At 34.2% G+C, this 12497-nt stretch overlaps 1 non-coding gene across 1 annotated transcript; it reads left to right on the top strand.

Annotated features, from left to right (window-relative positions):
* The first annotated feature begins 388 nt into the window (after positions 1-388).
* On the top strand, positions 389-495 carry LOC112924521 (U6 spliceosomal RNA). The gene has a single exon (XR_003235903.2). It is a non-coding gene; the product is annotated as a U6 spliceosomal RNA (small nuclear RNA).
* The last annotated feature ends 12002 nt before the right edge of the window (positions 496-12497 follow it).

Below are 12497 nucleotides of genomic sequence, written 5' to 3'. Positions count from 1 at the left end.
GAACCCTCTCTCTGTCAACTCTGTCAATTGTTTACTTGAAATTCATTCATTTAATAAGAACATAGGAGTGCCATTTGGAGAAAATCCTACTCACACCAACCCCTTCATCTTCGCCTAATTCTATTCCATTGGATCCCATTGAAAGAGAAGAATGAGAGGCTTTTTGTGGACACAAACTCTCTTCTCACCCTACTTCCAGCCAGCGCCTCTCATTCCTTCCTAGGCCTCTACCTTCAGTGTCTGTCCTCATGGCACCCACATTGTCCTGCTGTAGCAAGAATTCCTCATCTTGATATCTGATCACCCTTGATCTCTCTTCTAATCTCTTGTACTTCTTAAAGTGAGTATGCTTTAGTTTTGGGGATAAAAACTAAATATTTGGTTTATAGTGCTCACTTCAGCAGCACATATACTAAAATTGGAACAACACAGAGAAGATTAGCCTGGCCCCTGAGCAAGGATGACATGCAAATTTGTGAAGTGTTCCATATTTTTCTGATGGTATCACAGGTGCAGACGTATGTCCAAACTCATCACATTGTATACATTAAATATGTGCAGGTGTTTGTGTATCAATTATACTTTAATAAAGTTATGAAAAATCAGTACTTGTTATAAAAGTTGATCAAATCCAAATGTGATCTGTAACGGAGTTAATAGTATTATATCAACTTCAACTTCCTGGTTTTGAAAATGTGTTATGCTAAAATAAAAAAATATTTTAAAAATAAATATTTGGTTTATGGTGCGTATTTATTGGATGACAAGCACTACATAATTATCATATAGGATAAATAACTCTCACTACATCTTACATTTTTTGGAAAGAAAAAAAATGTTAAATTTAATTCAAATCAACTCAGTTCATTTCAAATATGCCTCTACCGTAAGTGTCCTAGAGGTGCTTTAATGAAAAATTTCTTGTTATCCAAGTTAAATATATTTTGTGTAGTTTTCTGAGGTTCTTATGGAAAACTATTTTATAATTATAAGGTACTTCCAAGATTTGTATGTAAACAATAATCAATTCTGGTTATTGCCAGAAGGTAGTGCCTTTTTAAAAAAATTGTTTTTCACCAATAACCTTACTCAGACATAGATATATTTAGGCTTTCATGCCAGTCCCTTAGCCTTCATTAGTACCAAGTAGTTATGCATGATGGAGAACGTGTTGATATAGAGAAATGATGCATTCTGGCTACTAAATTCAGGAAGAGTACATTTGCAGGCATGGATTTTGAGGTGATGTTTTCATGCTCAACTGCAATTATTTAAAATTCTTTTAAGGAAGTTCTTATATTCATAATTACTTTGACTAAGTATAAACAATAGATAAATACTTTTCAAAGACTTAACATCACTAAATAATTTTTTATGACTTTTTTAGAGAAAAAGATACGTATGTTTCTTTTGCATATGTAATGCTGTAGTACCTTGAAATGGAAGAGACCATATATTAGTCAGTTAGGGCTGCTATGACAAAATACAGACTGGTTGGTTTAAAGAACAGAAATTTATTTTCTCACCATCCTGGAGGCTGGAAAGTCCAAGATCAAGGTGTCAGCAAATTCGGTGTCTGGTGAAGGTGTCCTGGCTTATAGACAGCTCCCTCTCACTATGTTCTCACATGGCCTTCCTTGGAGTGCAAGGAAAGGTAGAGGAAGAGACAAAGAGAGACAAAGGGAGGGAGAGAAAGAGAGTGTGAGCGAACTCTGGTGTCTATTGTTATAAATCTTATGGAATCAGGGACTCACTCTTATGCCCTCATTTAACCTTAATTATTTCCTTAGAAACCCTGTCTCTAGATATAGCCATGTTGGAGGTTAGGGGTTCAACATATGAATTTTAGGGGGATACAAGCGTTCAGCTCATAACAGACCATATAGTTCAACTCTGATGAAAACTTTTGACTCTGTGTATAAGCATTTTGTTACAAACTAGAGAATGAATTATTCAATCTGAATAATATTTGCTTATACTAGCACAGTTACACCTTATAGAGAAACTGACTCTAGCTTCATGAAACCATCTTTAGTGCAAATATAAGACATATTTATATTCTGTTAATGAAACATGTTTCCACAGTGCAGTGCAACTGGTGAATTCTGATCTCTTGTCTCATTAGTCTGAAATTAGACCCTTACATTGGAGTGAAAGTATAATATTCACTTACATTGCAGCTGTCCTGAAAAAAAGTTTACATTTTTCAATTTCTGTGACAAAACCCTTTGATTTTTACTGATAATCAAAATGAGACTCTAATAACAGCTTATCGTATTATAAAAGTAAGAAGTTGGTTACGAACTAAGTTCTAGTTGACATCTATTGATTCATTGTGATTGTATCCTCCAAAATATCTACTATTCAGGTCCTATAGAAATGCATAGTTATTATAGGCTATATGTCTGCCAAAGTGAGATTGTATCAACTGATATATTTTTACTCATATGTTACATTTTAAATTTCTCTCCAAGGTTTGTACATGAACCCACTGAATCATCATTTGGTTAACGATATCTGATACACTTTAGTGTCTTCTGGTTTATTATTTTCTCTTGGCTATGACATGAAGTGCAATGATTCAACTAAAGCCAAGTCACACCAACCTTCTTCTTTCTTACACTGTCACCTTGCCCAAGATTTATATCCAAGCAGAAATGAGAAAAAGTAGTGAGCCCCAAACCCCGGGGCTCACCGAGCCTGCTGGGGATCAAGTCCCGCGTCAGGCTGATGACTGAGATGTATTTGATAATTACTATAAAATTGCTTACTCTTGGTACATTCTAAAAAAGTAAGAATGTTCTTTAGAAGTAAAACTTTCACTCTTTGCAGGTGACATGATACTATACATAGAAAACTCAAAAGACTCCACCAAGAAACTAGTAGAGCTGATAAATGAATTCAGTAAGATCGCGGGATAAAAACAATCAATATACAGAAATCCACTGCATTTCTATGCACTAATAATGGAGCAACATAAAGAGAAATCAAGAAAGCAACCCCATTTACTATTGTACCAAAAATAATAAAATACCAATAAAATACCTGTACTCTGAAAACTATAAAACATTGATGAAAGAAATTTGAGATGGCACAAATGGAAAGAGTCCATCCTCATGATTTGGAAAAACAAATATTTCTAAAATGTCCATACATTTTAAGTAATCTACAGATTTAACGCAATCCCTAACAAAGTACCATCATCATTTTTCACAGAACTAGAACAAATACTCATAAGATTTGTATGGACCCACAAAGAAACCCTGAATAGCCAAAACAATCTTGAAAAAGAAAAACAAAGTTGGAGGTATTATAGTTACAGATTTCAAGTTATACTACAAAGCTGAAGTAATCAAAACAGTATAGTAATGGCACAAAAATAGACACATAGATCAAGGCAACAGGACAGAAAGCCCAAAAACAAATCCATGATTATATGGTCAATTAATCTTTGACAAAGGAGGCAAGAACATGCAGTGGGAAAAAAGAGTCACTTCAACAAATGGTTTTGGGAAAACTGTACCACTGTCTCATACCAGACACAAAATAAACTCAAAATGGGGTGGCTCAGCAGTTTAGCGCCTGCCTTCATGATCCTGGGGTCCCGGGATCGAGTCCCACATCAGGCTCCATGCATGGAGCCTGCTTCTCCCTCTGCTTGTGTCTCTGCCTCTCTCTCTATCTCTGTGTGTCTCTCATGAATAAATAAAATCTTTAAAAAATAAAATAAAATAAACTCAAAATGGATTGAATACCTAAATGTTAGATCTGAAATCATAAAAAGCCTAGAAGAGGGTACAAGCAGTAATTTCTCTGACATCTATCACATCAGTATTTTCTTGACATGTCTCCTGAGGCAAGGGAAATTAAAGCAAAAGTAATTTTTTAGGACTACATCAAAATAAAAAGCTTCTGCACAGTGAAGGAAACAATTAACAAAACTAAAAGACAACCTATTAAAAGGAAGTAGATATTTGCAAATGGCATCTAATAAAGGGTTAGTATCCAAAATATATATAAAGAACTTACACAACTAAACTTTCAAAACACAAATTAATAAACGAGCACAAGATATGAACCAATATTTCTCCAAAGAAGACATACAGGTGACCAACAGGCACATGAAAAGATGCTCAACATCACTCACCATCAGGGAAATACCTCACACCTGTGAAATGGCTAAAATCAAAAACACAAGAAACAAACGTTGGCAAGAATGTGGAGAAAAAGGAACTCTTATGCCTTGTTGGTGAGAATGCAGATTGGCACCGCCACTGTGGAAACCAGTATGGAGGCTGCTCAAAAAATTAAAAATAGAACTACCCTATGATCCAGTAATTGCACTACTGAGTATTTACCCAAAGAATAAAGAAGCATAAATTTGGAAGGATATATGCATTATTTCAATAGTCAAATCACAGAAGCAGTGCAAGTGTCCGTTGTTAGATAAATGGAGAAAGAAGATGTGAAGTGATGTATAATATATATATATATATATATATATATATATATATATATATATATAATGGAATATTAGAATATTACTCCAGCATAGAAAAGAATGAAGTTTTGCCATTTGCAATGACATGGATGGGCTGGAGAGTACAATACGAAGTGAAACAAGTCAGCCAGAGAAAGACAAATACCATACGATTTCACTTATATGTGGAATTTAAGAAAGAAAACAAATTGAACAAAGGGAAAAAAAAGAGAGAGAGAGAGAGACAAACCAAGAAACAATTTTAACTATAGGGAACAAGCTTTTGGTTACCAGAGCAGGGGGTGCAGGGGGGGAGGGATGGGTGAAAGAGGTAAAGGGGATTACCATGAGGAACACACTTACCATGAGGAGAATTGAGTAACGTATGGAATTGTTGAATCACCATATTGTATGCCTGAAACTAATATAGCACTGTATGTTAATTATCCTGGACTTAAAAAACTTGAGAAAAAATAGAAATGTTCTTTATACTTTTAGTGTTCGGTGGTGATTGTTTTTTCCTTAGGCCTGTCTTTCCAAATGTCTCTCAGGTTCCTAGCATGGGTATCACTACATTAACTGTTGTTTCTGTGGTCTGTTTTCTTTTTTCTTTCTTTTTTTCTTTTTTTTTTGTGGTCTGTTTTCTATTTCTTTTTGTTGAAGTGGGGTTAAATGCTGTTGCACGGTATGTGGAATTGAAGAGTCACATAAGCATGTCTGCCAATGATCTCGAAAGGCAGCATTCTCATTGAAGCTTTTGAAAATAGTTGAAGGACTTTCCTTCCCATTGCTTTCCCAGAAACTGACCATTAGAATGATTTTCAGAGTTACTTTCTTGACTTTAGAAAATACTCCTTTGTGGTCATCTAATAAATTACGTGGACTCCTCTGCCTTTTGGCAATCTTCCCATATTACGTCTATTGTTATGCTGATTTACAAAAGGGAACACATAAATTGATGCGCATGGAGACCCCATTATTGTGGGGTTCTCGTGCAAATGTTATTTATTGGGAGCGGATCACTAGGAATTATAAGAAAAATAGTTGGTATTGACCCAGCTCCTGTAATTATCATACTCAGCCATTTAAATCACAGCTATATGCAGCCAAAGATCCACGAACACAATTCCCAGTAATATCATTGAAATTCAGCAGACAGACTTTGGAGCCAGACAAACCTGAATTTAAATTCCAGGTTCACCACACATAAACTTAATCTTCTGGAAGTCACTAACGTGTCTAATCTTCTGTTTCTTCATTGGAGGTTGATGAAATTAGAGATTATGTCTATAGCCACCTAGTACAGCACCTGACAAAACTTTGAGAGTCAATAAGTTGTTAGTATCATTTTTGGTTACACATCTGTGAGGATATAAGTCATTGCTTGTTCCTCATAGAAGTATTAGAGATTACAGATATAGTCTCTAGCTATGTATGGCTTTGTAGGAAATTTGCTCAGTGGGAAATATTTGTTAGTTTTTATAAGAGCAACGTGAAAATCTTAAATGTTTCAATACATTTGTATTTATGAAATATTATCCTATATAAATTGCATCCTATATAAATTGTAAGTAGATTGCAAGGCAAAAGCGTAGGCATAGGACCCAGTTAGTCCAAATTCAGTGTGATGATAATTTGGGAAAAGGTGCTGGCAATCTGATGGAAAGGTGTAACTGGGTTGGAGAAGTATTTATTTTTAGATTCAAGAAGATCTGACGACAGAAAATAGGTTGTAGCAGGTAGGTTCAAAGAAAATTTCCAGATTTTTCACCTGTTTGTGCTCTCATTCAACACAAAAGAAAACAATAGAGTAAAATCAGACTTAGGGATAAAGTAAATTCAATGTTTTTAAAATTGATTCATAATTGGCATGCAATGAAGTGCACAGATACTAAATGTTCATTTTGACATGTTTTTACTATTTCCCGCACTAGTGCAATCATAGCATAATATAGAGGTGCTCAGTGGCTCAGTGGGTTAAGTGTCTACCTTCGGCTCAGCTCATGACCCTGGGGTCCTGGGATCGAGTCCTGAGTTGGGCTCCCTGCTCTGCAGGGCATCTGCTTCTCTTTCTGCCTGCCACTCTCCCTGCTTGCACTCATTTTTTCTACCTCTGTCAAATAAATAAATAGATAAAATATTTTTTTTTTTTAAAAATCACAGCACAAAATAATGTGTGGAACATTTTCATTACCTCAGAAAATTCCCTCATGTCCCTTTCAAGTTGATTTCACCTCTCTTTTAGGCAGTGCTTTTATGAATTCTATTATCATCGATTGGTTCTGTGAATCCTCATACTGTGGATAAATGGTATCACACTGAATGCATTTTCTGTGATGGGCTTTTCATTTTAACAAAATATTTTTGAGAACATTGTGTGTAGCTCATTCTTTTACATTGCTGAATAGTATTCCATTGTATGAAACTATCCCAATTTGTCCATTTTCCTATTGTCAGACTCTTGGATGGTTTCCTGGTTTTGACTATTATGGGTAAAATTGCTATATTCTTATACAAAGCTTCTTGAAGCCATTTGTATTTTAAGTTACTATCAAAGAATGGTATTGCTGGATTGTAGACTAGATGTACGCTTAATTTCAATAAGAAACTGGCAAACAATTCTCCAAAATGTTTTCCATTTTATACTCTCAACAGTACTGTATGAGAGTTTACACTGTTCCACATTCTGTCCTGTATTTAGTGTATCTTGTTTATTTGCCATTCTAGTAGATGTGAACAGATGTCTGTGGTTTTCATTTTAATTTGTATGATTATGAATGATTATATTTCACGCAGGTATTTTGATCAACATTTGTCAAAAACAAAAACAAACAACCTTTTTTTTCCCCGCAATTGGCCAGATATTTGAGTCTATTTTTGGACTGTATCCTGTGCATGGATCTTACATGACTATCATACTGTCCCAGTTATTATAAGTTTTAAACTCAGTTTGTATAATTCCTTTAACTCTTTCATTTTTTTTCAGGAGGGTTTTCTAGATTTTTTTACATTTCTGTATGAATTTTAGAATCTTCTCACCAATTTCTATGAGAAATCCTGTTGGGATTTTGAGAGCATGGACATCTCTAAAACATTGAGCATCTAAAATTTAGAGAGCATGGCCATCTCTAAAACATTGAGCCTTCCAATTCATAAAATGGCAAATCTCTCCCTTTATGTCACCGTTAATTTCTTTAAACACTGTTTTCTATTTTTAGTACGCAGGTTGTGTATATCTTTCACCTGATTTAGTTGTAATACTTTTTATGTTGCCTTAATGGTATTGTTTATTGCTAGTAGATAGGAATGTAAATCATTTTTATATTTTTATTTTGAATCCTATGAGCTTGATCAATTTGTTTATTAGTTGTAGTCATTTTTTTGGTAGACTCTATAGAATTTCACATATACATAAATCATGAAACTTTCAAATAAAGATGGTTTACTTATTTCTCGTTTTTTTTTTTTTTTGTCTTTTATTTATTCTTAGATATTTACCTGTACTGCACTGACTAGGACATCCAATACAATGCTGATTAGAAGTGGTGAGACAGTATCTCAGTCTATTCCCTATCTTGGAGGAAAGGGCTTAGTATTTCATTATAAAATGTGATGTTAATATTAGGCTTTTCATAAATGCCCCTTATTGGGTTAAGGAAATTTTCTTCTATTCTTAATCTGAGTAGTTGTTTTTTTTTTTTAAATCATGAATGAGTGTAGAATTTTGCCAAATGCTTTTTATGTTTCTTGAGAAATTTATGTCGCTTCATCTTTCCTCTCTTATTCTGATAGTGGATTGAGTTCTATTTATTTTTGAATGATACATTAACCTAAATTTCTGGGTTAAACTGTATTTGGCTATAGCATATTATCCTTTTTATGTATGACTGGATTGGATTCACTAATATTTTGTTATGGATTTTGTCATCTGTGTTTATTAGAGATATTGGCCTATATTTTTTTTCTTGTAATATTTTAACCATAAGCTTATTCTGGTTTATAAGATGGATTGGAAAATGCTCTCTTTTTTACTAATTTCTGAAAGTTTGTGTATGATAGCTATTTTTTCTTTCTTAAATGCTTGGTAGAACTTAATAGTGAAGCTGAGTCTACAGTTCTTTGTGGGAAAAATATAATATTAATTTCCTTAATAGGTATGTATCTCTTGCATTTCTATTTCTTTTTGTGTAAGTTGAAATTGTCCATTTCATCTAAGTTGTCAAATCACTGGCATAAAGTTACTAAAAATATTCTCATAATCATTTTAATAATTTCAGTATTTCTAATTACTTCCTCCTTTTCATTCCTGCTATTGTTAATTTGTGTTCTCTCTCCATGAAATAGAGCGGGCTAACTTGTTAGTTTTCAAGAAGGGTAGAAGTCCTTCCAGCCTTTGACAGTAACTTGAGTAAATTTTTTAGCAGCCCCAAATTTGACTAATTTTAAATTAACAATAGTCATTTGCTATATTACCAGTTTTTTTCATTTGCTGGCTATCTCAATCCATTAATACTTGTACAGTATTTTTCAATTTCTGGGTGCAAATTAGTCTTCAGAGCTAATACTTGAAGAAGCTTCGTAAGTGCTAATTTCATTAATAACTGAAATTTAAATATACAGTATTTCTTTGCAGCTGAGAGGTACTTTGGTGGGTCCATGTTGACATTACTTGCACCATCAGGTAAAACTAGATTAAGTAATTTATTGAGCCATTAGGAATTATTGCCAGTTAAGGCAACTCTTTTTGGAAACATAATAATGAATAAGGCACAGTTCCTGCCCTAAAAGAGCATACAATTGAGTATTGGGAAGGACAAGTTACTATGACATTATGGTTTACTCTAATAAGCAATGTGATAAAAATCGGCAAAAAGAACATAAAAGGAGATGATTATAAGGGGAGATACCATAAACTCAATTCTGAGGAATAAGTAAGAGTTAGGTAATCTGTTCCCAGATTGCTCTTTCAGAGACTGCAAAAATGCAATCTATCATTAGTCACAGATGCTGTATTTGCAAATTTGCCTACTTGCTAAAATATATTTGTAATCCCCAAATCAACATTTGTGAATTTTTGCAGTCATTTACAGATATGCACAGAGCAATGAACGATTTGAGTGGCCCAGCGTCCATGTCCCTGTTCCCAGCTCTGCCATCCTGCATCAGCTCCCCTGGTGTAAGCAAGTATTTTTTCATGGTCTATTTGGCGCTCTATTTTCTTCATTTTTGTGCTTTTTTTTTGGTGGTGGTTTCACTGTTTAAAATAGCCCCAAGCATGATGTTGAAGGGCTTTCTAGTGTTTCTGAACACAAGAAGGCTGGGCTATGCCTTAGGGAGAAAATACAAGTGTTAGGTAAGCTTTGTTCAGGCATGAGTTATAGTGCTATTGGCTATGAGTTTAGTATTAATGAATCAACTACATATATCAACTACGTAAGTGCTTTTAAGCAGTAACACACATAAAGCAAAGTTATGTATTGATCGTTGGTTGAAAAGGTTGTGACCAGAAGCTCACAGGAGCCTAAGCCTGTGTTGCCTCTACAAGCAATTGCTCAGAATTCAATTGCTCCATTTTTGCAGTGACTTTATAGGACACGCTTACTACAGATAAAGAAAATTAACTATAAATGTCTTATGTTTTAAGTTACTAAGTTTTACCATCTGGGTTTCCCCAGCTATCCAAAAATAGAGCATTTTTATAAGAACTTTGGTAAGCTGAAGTGGCATGAAACAAAGAAATAATTACCATTCGTTTATATGGAAACATTTTTAGGTATTTCCAGACCTAAAAGACAACCTCTCTGATACCTTTAGCAAGTAGGTTTTCCTGATACCTTAGGACACATCTTCCTAGTGAATTCATAAAATCAATTGAGATGAAGCATAAATGTTCACAGACCCAGTTCAAGGCTACTGAGTCTTGATGCTGAGATGCTGAGTGTAGTTCCTGGAGGAGGAGCTTGGTGGGGCTGCTGTGCTGCTCCAAGTGCACACTCCCTCTGTAATAGCCCACAGCAAGACACACACTGAATGCTACTTTCAATTTTTTATTGTTTTTCCATAAAAGCAAAAATCCTCTTTGGATTTATTTTGGTTAGCAAAAACAGGTAGTAATGTAAGTCTTTCATAAAAGCAAAGTGGCATAACGTGGACTTTTGATATCCATAATTGGTTATGCAGCAATAGATAACTAATGTAACGTATTAAGTCCAATGATACAACCTTTTTAAAATCTTAAAACTAAAACACATGGGAAAACATGTCTAATGGCTTACCAGAAATGTTTGGGGACAGAATAAATGCATACACTTGCAGGTGGATATTTACTCTGGAATCAGCATTGCTCTCTAGACTGTTTATTTGAAATTATTGTGTTTTAAGAGATTCTGAGCAGTTTTCTACTTGAAAGCAATTTAATGTACTAAGAGGTGGCCACATCAGATGCCATCGGACTTAACTTGGTTTTGAGGATCTCTTCTAGCAATGTGTTGTGGACAACAAACCAATATTAGAAAATACCTGCTTTGTGGATTTAATGTTCTAAAGTCAGTTTGAAAAACAGATAAACAAGAGTATACTGGATATGTGGAGGAAAGAGTAAAACTTGACAACCTAAGATCTCTGTTTGGTTTGCATCCTCCACAACTATTTCATGCTTGTTTTAGCTTGTTAAGACAATAATTATTATTTAAGTTCTAGAAGAACTTTGCCTAGTTCTGATTAACACATAGAGGTGATGGGTGAGCCATTAGTGAAAGATTAAATTATTGGGTTTTTTTTTTGGAAAGTCTCATTTAGTTTATAAAAGGGGCAGATTGTGTATAAAAATAGAAAATTGCTGAATTGGTCACAGGCATCCTTCTGAGATTAGATCAACGGCAGCTGCAAAACCACTGGGAGACACAAAAACAGCATTTTAGCCTTCACTAAAAAGACTTTGTGTCTCACTTTCATGTAGCTCTGGCCCATGTCTTGCTGCCAGCTCAGCTGTTAAATTACTGTGATATTGAAGAACAAGTTGGGGCTAGTTCTGTTGATAAGGAAAATAATTTAGGAAGTCCATGTGTTCATTCCCCAGAATGGTACTTTAAAAGGATAAAGAGTAATAATCATAATGTTCAATTGTTCAATGTATACACAGATCTTAAAAGATATAAGAAAAGTAAAATGTTTTACCTGTGAAATTAAATATCTATTGAAAATTTTTAAAATTGTGCATCTTAGAAAGAACAATCATTCTGAAAATCAATAGGTTATCTGTCTTGGAAAAAAATATAAAGGTACAAATAATGTATTTTAAAATTTTAACAGATAACTGAAACATTGTATATATCAGATCTTCCAGGATTCTTTTTTTTTAGGTCTTACTAATAGTCAGATTTTGGTGTTTGAGCACAGCAACAGGAATCTTGGCACTTACTCATATTCTTTGTAGTTTCTGATGTCGCTCTGAAAATCACAAGAGACATGACCTATTTGAAATTTAGTTTCTGCTTAGACACAAAGTCACAATTCTTGCTTTCATCTACCACAGGAATGGGAAGAAAGCATGGCCTGGGAAGAAATTAATCAAGTATTTTGCTTCTATTCCCTTCCCTGATATGACCTCTTGCCCTGTTCCACCAGGTCAATAATTCCCATGGGGGTGAGGGGTTATGGCAAACAGACCTCAAGACATTAGTTCAAAAAACCTAAAAAACCCAAAAACTAATGGCTACAAAAATAGCAAATTTTGGAACTGGAGAGGAGTTACCCATTTAAAATTTCCATGTTTTAAAAGTCTCAATAAACGCTCATATTCCTGAAAACCACAAAGTGGCTTAAATAAGATTTTATTTCCTTTAAGTAATCCACAAGGAGCCTGAAATATAACTACATTCTAATGTATTATACCTTAATAGATGCATTATTATTGAAATTGACTGTAGTTGTATTTTATTTTATTTTTTCATAGAATTACATTCAATCTAGCCTTTAGTCTACCCTGCTGGAAATTTTCTTCACTAGAAAATCTATT

This window comes from Vulpes vulpes, chromosome 3 (assembly GCF_048418805.1).
Source record: "Vulpes vulpes isolate BD-2025 chromosome 3, VulVul3, whole genome shotgun sequence".
Classification (NCBI taxonomy): Eukaryota; Metazoa; Chordata; class Mammalia; order Carnivora; family Canidae; genus Vulpes; species Vulpes vulpes.
Note: the sequence above shows the minus strand (reverse complement) of the source record. Positions and strands in the feature narration are given on the sequence as shown.